The sequence below is a fragment of the Salvelinus fontinalis genome, unplaced genomic scaffold, assembly GCF_029448725.1.
Source record: "Salvelinus fontinalis isolate EN_2023a unplaced genomic scaffold, ASM2944872v1 scaffold_1082, whole genome shotgun sequence".
Lineage (NCBI taxonomy): Eukaryota > Metazoa > Chordata > Actinopteri > Salmoniformes > Salmonidae > Salvelinus > Salvelinus fontinalis.
Window position 1 is genome coordinate 20,811 of NW_026601291.1, and position 10,781 is coordinate 31,591.

Below are 10,781 nucleotides of genomic sequence, written 5' to 3' on the forward strand. Positions count from 1 at the left end.
AGACAGAACACGTCTCTTTCCTGAGAGGTATGAAGGCTGCGTGGCCCCATGGTGTTTATACTTGCGTACTATTTTTTGTTATTGATGAACGTGGTACCTTCAGGCGTTTGGAAATTGCTCCCAAGGATGAACCAGACTTGTGGAGGTCTACATTTTATTTCTGAGGTCTTTGCTGATTTCTTTTGATTTTCCCATGATGTCAAGCAAAGAGGCACTGAGTTTGAAGGTAGGCCATGAAATACATCTACAGGTACACCTCCATTTGACTCAAATGATGTCAATTAGCCTATCAGAAGCTTCTAAAGCCATGACATCATTTTCGGGATATTTCCAAGCTGTTTAAAGGCACAGCCAATTTAGTGTATGTAAACTTCTGACCCACTGGATTTGTTATACAGCGAACTAGAAGTGATATAATCTGTCTGTAAACAATTTTGGGAAAAATGACTTCAGGGAACTTGGTGTTCTGAATTGTTCTTTACTATTTTCTGAGTTAACTTGGATTCTTTCTTAATTAGGAAACTGGAAATGCACGTTTTATTCTCTATAGGGAATGTGCGAACAACAGGCAAATGTATATCTTATAGGTGCATTTATGAGTTAGGAAAAGGGTCCTCCTCAAGTCGGATTTCAGCATTTAGTGTTCTACGGTCCTCTGCTATACCAACTGAGCTATTGAATGTGGTGAATTGTGGATAAACTTGAAGTGTTTTGAATTCTTCTGTATGATTGGATTCGTACACCTAGACTATTCTTTAAGGAAACGTGAAATGCACATTTTATTCTCTATAGGGGGATGTGCGAACAACAGGTAAAAATACTGTTTGGGGCGCATTGATGAGGCAGAAAAATGTTCCTCCTTCGAGCCGGATTTGAACCAGCGACCTAAGGATTTCAGCATTTAGCATTCTACAGCCCTCCGCTCTACCAACTGAGCTATCGAAGGGACATGGAAAAACCATTGGAGCAAAAGGTACATGTTTGAACCGTAGCATTGAGTTGAATCTTTTCTACCAGATGTTGATCAACGTTGACCATTCAGCAATGGTGAGATTTCCGTGTATTGAGCGCTCGTCAGAACTGCCGAAATGTCCACAAACGGGTCTTTCCAGGCACAACTTTCTTTAATTATGGAGACGCTGATGACGTCTGCCGTTGCAGAGATTACAAAACGGGGTTACCCGTTTTGTGAATTTAGTAGGTTATCGCACATATATACCATTTCAAATTGTTTGGTTTCCTCCAAACATAACAATGGTCATCATGGCCAAACAGTTCTATTTTTGTTTCATCAGACCAGAGGACATTTCTCCAAAAAGTAGGATCTTTGTCCCCAAACTGTAGTCTGCCATTTTTATGGCGGGTTGGAGCAGTAGCTTCTTCCTTGCTGAGCGGCATTTCAGGTTCTGTTGACATAGGACTCGTTTGACTGTGGATATAGATACTCTTGTACCTGTTTCCTCCAGCATCTTCACAAGGTCCTTTGCTGTTCTTCTGGGATTGATTTGCACCTTTCGCACAAAAGTACGTTCATCTCTAGGAGACAGAACACGTCTCTTTCCTGAGAGGTATGAAGGCTGCGTGGCCCCATGGTGTTTATACTTGCGTACTATTTTTTGTTATTGATGAACGTGGTACCTTCAGGCGTTTGGAAATTGCTCCCAAGGATGAACCAGACTTGTGGAGGTCTACATTTTATTTCTGAGGTCTTTGCTGATTTCTTTTGATTTTCCCATGATGTCAAGCAAAGAGGCACTGAGTTTGAAGGTAGGCCATGAAATACATCTACAGGTACACCTCCATTTGACTCAAATGATGTCAATTAGCCTATCAGAAGCTTCTAAAGCCATGACATCATTTTCGGGATATTTCCAAGCTGTTTAAAGGCACAGCCAATTTAGTGTATGTAAACTTCTGACCCACTGGATTTGTTATACAGCGAACTAGAAGTGATATAATCTGTCTGTAAACAATTTTGGGAAAAATGACTTCAGGGAACTTGGTGTTCTGAATTGTTCTTTACTATTTTCTGAGTTAACTTGGATTCTTTCTTAATTAGGAAACTGGAAATGCACGTTTTATTCTCTATAGGGAATGTGCGAACAACAGGCAAATGTATATCTTATAGGTGCATTTATGAGGTTGGAAAAGGGTCCTCCTCAAGTCGGATTTCAGCATTTAGTGTTCTACGGTCCTCTGCTATACCAACTGAGCTATTGAATGTGGTGAATTGTGGATAAACTTGAAGTGTTTTGAATTCTTCTGTATGATTGGATTCGTACACCTAGACTATTCTTTAAGGAAACGTGAAATGCACATTTTATTCTCTATAGGGGGATGTGCGAACAACAGGTAAAAATACTGTTTGGGGCGCATTGATGAGGCTGAAAAATGTTCGTCCTTCGAGCCAGACTTGAACCAGCGACCTAAGGATTTCAGCATTTAGCGTTCTACAGTCCTCCGCTCTACCAAATGCGCTATCGAAGGGACATGGAAAAACCATTGGAGCAAAAGGTACATGTTTGAACCGTAGCATTGAGTTGAATCTTTTCTACCAGATGTTGATCAACGTTGACCATTCAGCAATGGTGAGATTTCCGTGTATTGAGCGCTCGTCAGAACTGCCGAAATGTCCACAAACGGGTCTTTCCAGGCACAACTTTCTTTAATTATGGAGACGCTGATGACGTCTGCCGTTGCAGAGATTACAAACCGGGGTTACCCGTTTGTGAATTTAGTAGGTTATCGCACATATATACCATTTCAAATTGTTTGGTTTCCTCCAAACATAACAATGGTCATCATGGCCAAACAGTTCTATTTTTGTTTCATCAGACCAGAGGACATTTCTCCAAAAAGTAGGATCTTTGTCCCCAAACTGTAGTCTGCCATTTTTATGGCGGGTTGGAGCAGTAGCTTCTTCCTTGCTGAGCGGCATTTCAGGTTCTGTTGACATAGGACTCGTTTGACTGTGGATATAGATACTCTTGTACCTGTTTCCTCCAGCATCTTCACAAGGTCCTTTGCTGTTCTTCTGGGATTGATTTGCACTTTTCGCACAAAAGTACGTTCATCTCTAGGAGACAGAACACGTCTCTTTCCTGAGAGGTATGAAGGCTGCATGGCCCCATGGTGTTTATACTTGCGTACTATTTTTTGTTATTGATGAACGTGGTACCTTCAGGCGTTTGGAAATTGCTCCCAAGGATGAACCAGACTTGTGGAGGTCTACATTTTATTTCTGAGGTCTTGGCTGATTTCTTTTGATTTTCCCATGATGTCAAGCAAAGAGGCACTGAGTTTGAAGGTAGGCCATGAAATACATCTACAGGTACACCTCCAATTGACTCAAATGAAGTCAATTAGCCTATCATAAGCTTCTAAAGCCATGACATCATTTTCGGGATATTTCCAAGCTGTTTAAAGGCACAGCCAATTTAGTGTATGTAAACTTCTGACCCACTGGATTTGTTATACAGTGAACTAGAAGTGATATAATCTGTCTGTAAACAATTTTGGGAAAAATGACTTCAGGGAACTTGTTGTTCTGAATTGTTCTTTACTATTTTCTGAGTTAACTTGGATTCTTTCTTAATTAGGAACCTGGAAATGCACGTTTTATTCTCTATAGGGAATGTGCGAACAACAAGCAAATGTATATCTTATAGGTGCATTTATGAGGTAGGAAAAGGGTCCTCCTCAAGTCGGATTTCAGCATTTAGTTTTCTACGGTCCTCTGCTATACCAACTGAGCTATTGAATGTGGTGAATTGTGGATAAACTTGAAGTGTTTTGAATTCTTCTGTATGATTGGATTCGTACACCTAGACTATTCTTTAAGGAAACGTGAAATGCACATTTTATTCTCTATAGGGGGATGTGCGAACAACAGGTAAAAATAGTGTTTGGGGCGCATTGATGAGGCTGAAAAATGTTCGTCCTTCGAGCCAGACTTGAACCAGCGACCTAAGGATTTCAGCATTTAGCGTTCTACAGTCCTCCGCTCTACCAAATGCTCTATCGAAGGGACATGGAAAAACCATTGGAGCAAAAGGTACATGTTTGAACCGTAGCATTGAGTTGAATCTTTTCTACCAGATGTTGATCAACGTTGACCATTCAGCAATGGTGAGATTTCCGTGTATTGAGCGCTCGTCAGAACTGCCGAAATGTCCACAAACGGGTCTTTCAAGGCACAACTTTCTTTAATTATGGAGACGCTGATGACGTCTGCCGTTGCTGAGATTACAAACCGGGGTTACCCGTTTGTGAATTTAGTAGGTTATCGCACATATATACCATTTCAAATTGTTTGGTTTCCTCCAAACATAACAATGGTCATCATGGCCAAACAGTTCTATTTTTGTTTCATCAGACCAGAGGACATTTCTCCAAAAAGTAGGATCTTTGTCCCCAAACTGTAGTCTGGCATTTTTATGGCGGGTTGGAGCAGTAGCTTCTTCCTTGCTGAGCGGCATTTCAGGTTCTGTTGACATAGGACTCGTTTGACTGTGGATATAGATACTCTTGTACCTGTTTCCTCCAGCATCTTCACAAGGTCCTTTGCTGTTCTTCTGGGATTGATTTGCACTTTTCGCACAAAAGTACGTTCATCTCTAGGAGACAGAACACGTCTCTTTCCTGAGAGGTATGAAGGCTGCATGGCCCCATGGTGTTTATACTTGCGTACTATTTTTTGTTATTGATGAACGTGGTACCTTCAGGCGTTTGGAAATTGCTCCCAAGGATGAACCAGACTTGTGGAGGTCTACATTTTATTTCTGAGGTCTTGGCTGATTTCTTTTGATTTTCCCATGATGTCAAGCAAAGAGGCACTGAGTTTGAAGGTAGGCCATGAAATACATCTACAGGTACACCTCCAATTGACTCAAATGAAGTCAATTAGCCTATCATAAGCTTCTAAAGCCATGACATCATTTTCGGGATATTTCCAAGCTGTTTAAAGGCACAGCCAATTTAGTGTATGTAAACTTCTGACCCACTGGATTTGTTATACAGTGAACTAGAAGTGATATAATCTGTCTGTAAACAATTTTGGGAAAAATGACTTCAGGGAACTTGTTGTTCTGAATTGTTCTTTACTATTTTCTGAGTTAACTTGGATTCTTTCTTAATTAGGAACCTGGAAATGCACGTTTTATTCTCTATAGGGAATGTGCGAACAACAAGCAAATGTATATCTTATAGGTGCATTTATGAGGTAGGAAAAGGGTCCTCCTCAAGTCGGATTTCAGCATTTAGTTTTCTACGGTCCTCTGCTATACCAACTGAGCTATTGAATGTGGTGAATTGTGGATAAACTTGAAGTGTTTTGAATTCTTCTGTATGATTGGATTCGTACACCTAGACTATTCTTTAAGGAAACGTGAAATGCACATTTTATTCTCTATAGGGGGATGTGCGAACAACAGGTAAAAATAGTGTTTGGGGCGCATTGATGAGGCAGAAAAATGTTCGTCCTTCGAGCCAGACTTGAACCAGCGACCTAAGGATTTCAGCATTTAGCGTTCTACAGTCCTCCGCTCTACCAACTGCGCTATCGAAGGGACATGGAAAAATCATGGAGCAAAAGGTACATGTTTGAACCGTAGCATTGAGTTGAATCTTTTCTACCAGATGTTGATCAACGTTGACCATTCAGCAATGGTGAAATGTCCGTGTATTGAGCGCTCGTCAGAACTGCCGAAATGTCCACAAACGGGTCTTTCCAGGCACAACTTTCTTCAATTATGGAGACGCTGATGACGTCTGCCGTTGCAGAGATTACAAAACGGGGTTACCAGTTTTGTGAATTTAGTAGGTTATCGCACATATATACCATTTCAAATTGTTTGGTTTCCTCCAAACATAACAATGGTCATCATGGCCAAACAGTTCTATTTTTGTTTCATCAGACCAGAGGACATTTCTCCAAAAAGTAGGATCTTTGTCCCCAAACTGTAGTCTGGCATTTTTATGGCGGGTTGGAGCAGTAGCTTCTTCCTTGCTGAGCGGCATTTCAGGTTCTGTTGACATAGGACTCGTTTGACTGTGGATATAGATACTCTTGTACCTGTTTCCTCCAGCATTTTCACAAGGTCCTTTGCTGTTCTTCTGGGATTGATTTGCACTTTTCGCACAAAAGTACGTTCATCTCTAGGAGACAGAACACGTCTCTTTCCTGAGAGGTATGAAGGCTGCGTGGCCCCATGGTGTTTATACTTTCGTACTATTTTTTGTTATTGATGAACGTGGTACCTTCAGGCGTTTGGAAATTGCTCCCAAGGATGAACCAGACTTGTGGAGGTCTACATTTTATTTCTGAGGTCTTGGCTGATTTCTTTTGATTTTCCCATGATGTCAAGCAAAGAGGCACTGAGTTTGAAGGTAGGCCATGAAATACATCTACAGGTACACCTCCAATTGACTCAAATGATGTCAATTAGCCTATCAGAAGCTTCTAAAGCCATGACATAATTTTCGGGATATTTCCAAGCTGTTTAAAGGCACATTCAATTTAGTGTATGTAAACTTCTGACCCACTGGATTTGTTATACAGTGAACTAGAAGTGATATAATCTGTCTGTAAACAATTTTGGGAAAAATGACTTCAGGGAACTTGTTGTTCTGAATTGTTCTTTACTATTTTCTGAGTTAACTTGGATTCTTTCTTAATTAGGAACCTGGAAATGCACGTTTTATTCTCTATAGGGAATGTGCGAACAACAAGCAAATGTATATCTTATAGGTGCATTTATGAGGTAGGAAAAGGGTCCTCCTCAAGTCGGATTTCAGCATTTAGTTTTCTACGGTCCTCTGCTATACCAACTTAGCTATTGAATGTGGTGAATTGTGGATAAACTTGAAGTGTTTTGAATTCTTCTTTATGATTGGATTCGTACACCTAGACTATTCTTTAAGGAAACGTGAAATGCACATTTTATTCTCTATAGGGGGATGTGCGAACAACAGGTAAAAATAGTGTTTGGGGCGCATTGATGAGGCAGAAAAATGTTCGTCCTTCGAGCCAGACTTGAACCAGCGACCTAAGGATTTCAGCATTTAGCGTTCTACAGTCCTCCGCTCTACCAAATGCGCTATCGAAGGGACATGGAAAAATCATGGAGCAAAAGGTACATGTTTGAACCGTAGCATTGAGTTGAATCTTTTCTACCAGATGTTGATCAACGTTGACCATTCAGCAATGGTGAAATGTCCGTGTATTGAGCGCTCGTCAGAACTGCCGAAATGTCCACAAACGGGTCTTTCCAGGCACAACTTTCTTCAATTATGGAGACGCTGATGACGTCTGCCGTTGCAGAGATTACAAAACGGGGTTACCAGTTTTGTGAATTTAGTAGGTTATCGCACATATATACCATTTCAAATTGTTTGGTTTCCTCCAAACATAACAATGGTCATCATGGCCAAACAGTTCTATTTTTGTTTCATCAGACCAGAGGACATTTCTCCAAAAAGTAGGATCTTTGTCCCCAAACTGTAGTCTGGCATTTTTATGGCGGGTTGGAGCAGTAGCTTCTTCCTTGCTGAGCGGCATTTCAGGTTCTGTTGACATAGGACTCGTTTGACTGTGGATATAGATACTCTTGTACCTGTTTCCTCCAGCATTTTCACAAGGTCCTTTGCTGTTCTTCTGGGATTGATTTGCACTTTTCGCACAAAAGTACGTTCATCTCTAGGAGACAGAACACGTCTCTTTCCTGAGAGGTATGAAGGCTGCGTGGCCCCATGGTGTTTATACTTTCGTACTATTTTTTGTTATTGATGAACGTGGTACCTTCAGGCGTTTGGAAATTGCTCCCAAGGATGAACCAGACTTGTGGAGGTCTACATTTTATTTCTGAGGTCTTGGCTGATTTCTTTTGATTTTCCCATGATGTCAAGCAAAGAGGCACTGAGTTTGAAGGTAGGCCATGAAATACATCTACAGGTACACCTCCAATTGACTCAAATGATGTCAATTAGCCTATCAGAAGCTTCTAAAGCCATGACATAATTTTCGGGATATTTCCAAGCTGTTTAAAGGCACATTCAATTTAGTGTATGTAAACTTCTGACCCACTGGATTTGTTATACAGTGAACTAGAAGTGATATAATCTGTCTGTAAACAATTTTGGGAAAAATGACTTCAGGGAACTTGTTGTTCTGAATTGTTCTTTACTATTTTCTGAGTTAACTTGGATTCTTTCTTAATTAGGAAACTGGAAATGCACGTTTTATTCTCTATAGGGAATGTGCGAACAACAGGCAAATGTATATCTTATAGGTGCATTTATGAGGTAGGAAAAGGGTCCTCCTCAAGTCGGATTTCAGCATTCAGTGTTCTACGGTCCTCTGCTATACCAACTGAGCTATTGAATGTGGTGAATTGTGGATAAACTTGAAGTGTTTTGAATTCTTCTGTATGATTGGATTCGTACACCTAGACTATTCTTATAGGAAACGTGAAATGCACATTTTATTCTCTATAGGGGGATGTGCGAACAACAGGTAAAAATAGTGTTTGGGCGCATTGATGAGGCAGAAAAATGTTCATTCTTCGAGCCGGATTTGAACCAGCGACCTAAGGATTTCAGCATTAATAACCTGTTGGGGATGGGGGCGCTGTTTAGACTATTTATGCTAATTTGGCTAATTTTTTAAACGGCTTCCCACAAATTCCTTGATGGTACAATATGCATATTATTATTATTATTGGATAGAAAACAGTCTATAGTTTCTATAGGAGTTGAAATTTTGTCTCTAAGTGGAACAGAGCCCATTCTACAGCATTTTCCCTGACATGGAGTCAGATTTGAGAAATGTTGGCCACTCTTCTGAAGTCAGTTAAAAGGGCACTGTCATTGCTATGACTATACGGACACTTCTTACGTCTTCCCCTGGATGCCTTTACGTGATGACGATTCCAATGGGGTCGATTGCGCGTTCACAGGCCCTACAAATGAAAAAACCCTGAAGCTAGTCATTCTTTTGGAGCTGCGTCATGAGCCTAGAGGACACCGGCGCGCACCTGTTCCAAGCGTTAGTTTAGCCTGTTATATTTCTCCGGTCATCTTTTCACTCGTTATAGGAGTTAAAAACATCATAAGGTAGTTAATTTAAAGCGTTTTATAGCAATTTATATCCGTTTAGTGCGATTTTGGGACATTTATTTTTGCAACGATGTGAAAAGTTGGGCACGCTTTTCAGTTCATCCCGAACGCAGTTGACATTTCCACATGGCAAGAGGACAGCTTTCCTCCAAAAGACGATTTCTCCCAAGAAAGGATCCTTTGCCCAAGATACTGATGGAAGAACAGCTCAAGGTAGGAAATTTTTATTATGATAAATCGTGTTTCTGTCGAATCATTTTAGTGGCTTAGGACGCCATGTTTTTTGACGTAGCTTCGCTTGGCGCAAACTGTATTGAAAAGTAAGGATAAATTAAAAAATGTAATAACGCAATTGTATTAAGAATTAAATTGTCTATCAATCCCTGTCCACCCTATATTTTTTAGTCACGTTTATGAGTATTTATGTATAAGAGTAGATCACTGTCTAAGTGGTGCAAGGACTTTTTCTTTACCAGCTTGTCTACATTTCACATTGTCTAACCATGATTTTGGTGGCTAAATATAAACATTTTCGATCAAACTGTATATGCATGTTGTAATGTGATGTTACAGGAGTGTCATCGGAAGAATTCTGAGAAGGTTAGTGAAAAAATTAATATCTTTTGGCGATGTTGACTTTTATCGCTCACTTTGGCTAGAATCAATGCTGGGCTGCTAATTGCTATGTGCTAAGCTAATATAACGATTTATTGTGTTTTCGCTGTAAGACACTTAGAAAATCTGAAATATTGTCTGTATTCACAGGATCTGTGTCTTTCGATTCGTGTATGCTGTGTATTTTTACGAAATGTTTGATGATTAGTAGTTAGGTAAACACGTTGCTCATTGTAATTATTCTAGTCCATTTGTGACGGTGGGTGCAATTGTAAACTATGCCATCTACCTGAAATATGCACTTTTTTCTAACAAAACCTATCCCATACCATAAATATGTTATCAGACTGTCATCTAATGAGTTTTTTTGTTGGTTAGGGGCTATAAATATCTTAGTTTAGCCGAATTGGTGATGGCTACTGGTGTTGGTGGACAAATAAAAGATGGTAGATTATGCTAATGTGTTTTTAGGTAATAGATGTACATCTTTACATATTGTGTCTTCCCTGTAAAACATTTTAAAAATCGGAAATGTTGACTGGATTCACAAGATCTGTGTCTTTCATTAGCTGTATTGGACTTTAATGTATGAAAGTTAAATATTTTAAAAAAATATTTTTTTTGAATTTCGCGGCACTGGTTTTTCAGTGGGGGGGGGGGGTGTGCCGCTAGCGCCACGCTGATCCTAGACAGGTTAAGCGTTCTACAGTCCTCCGCTCTACCAACTGAGCTATCGAAGGGACATGAAAAATCCATTGGAGCAAAAGGTACATGTTTGAACCGTAGCATTGAGTTGAATCTTTTCTACCAGATGTTGATCAACGTTGACCATTCAGCAATGGTGAGATTTCCGTGTATTGAGCGCTCGTCAGAACTGCCGAAATGTCCACAAACGGGTCTTTCCAGGCACAACTTTCTTCAATTATGGAGACGCTGATGACGTCTGCCGTTGCAGAGATTACAAAACGGGGTTCCCAGTTTTGTGAATTTAGTAGGTTATCGCACATATATACCATTTCAAATTGTTTGGTTTCCTCCAAACATAACAATGG

General features: G+C 40.2%; 2 non-coding genes across 2 annotated transcripts; both read right to left on the reverse strand.

Moving 5' to 3' along the window:
* Nucleotides 1-857: 857 nt before the first annotated feature.
* trnay-gua (transfer RNA tyrosine (anticodon GUA)) lies at nucleotides 858-946 on the reverse strand. Its single transcript is given in 2 exon segments — nucleotides 858-893; nucleotides 910-946. It is a non-coding gene; the product is annotated as a tRNA-Tyr (tRNA).
* Nucleotides 947-5,478: 4,532 nt separating this feature from the next.
* Nucleotides 5,479-5,567, reverse strand: trnay-gua (transfer RNA tyrosine (anticodon GUA)). The gene is given in 2 exon segments: nucleotides 5,479-5,514; nucleotides 5,531-5,567. It is a non-coding gene; the product is annotated as a tRNA-Tyr (tRNA).
* Nucleotides 5,568-10,781: the final 5,214 nt, after the last annotated feature.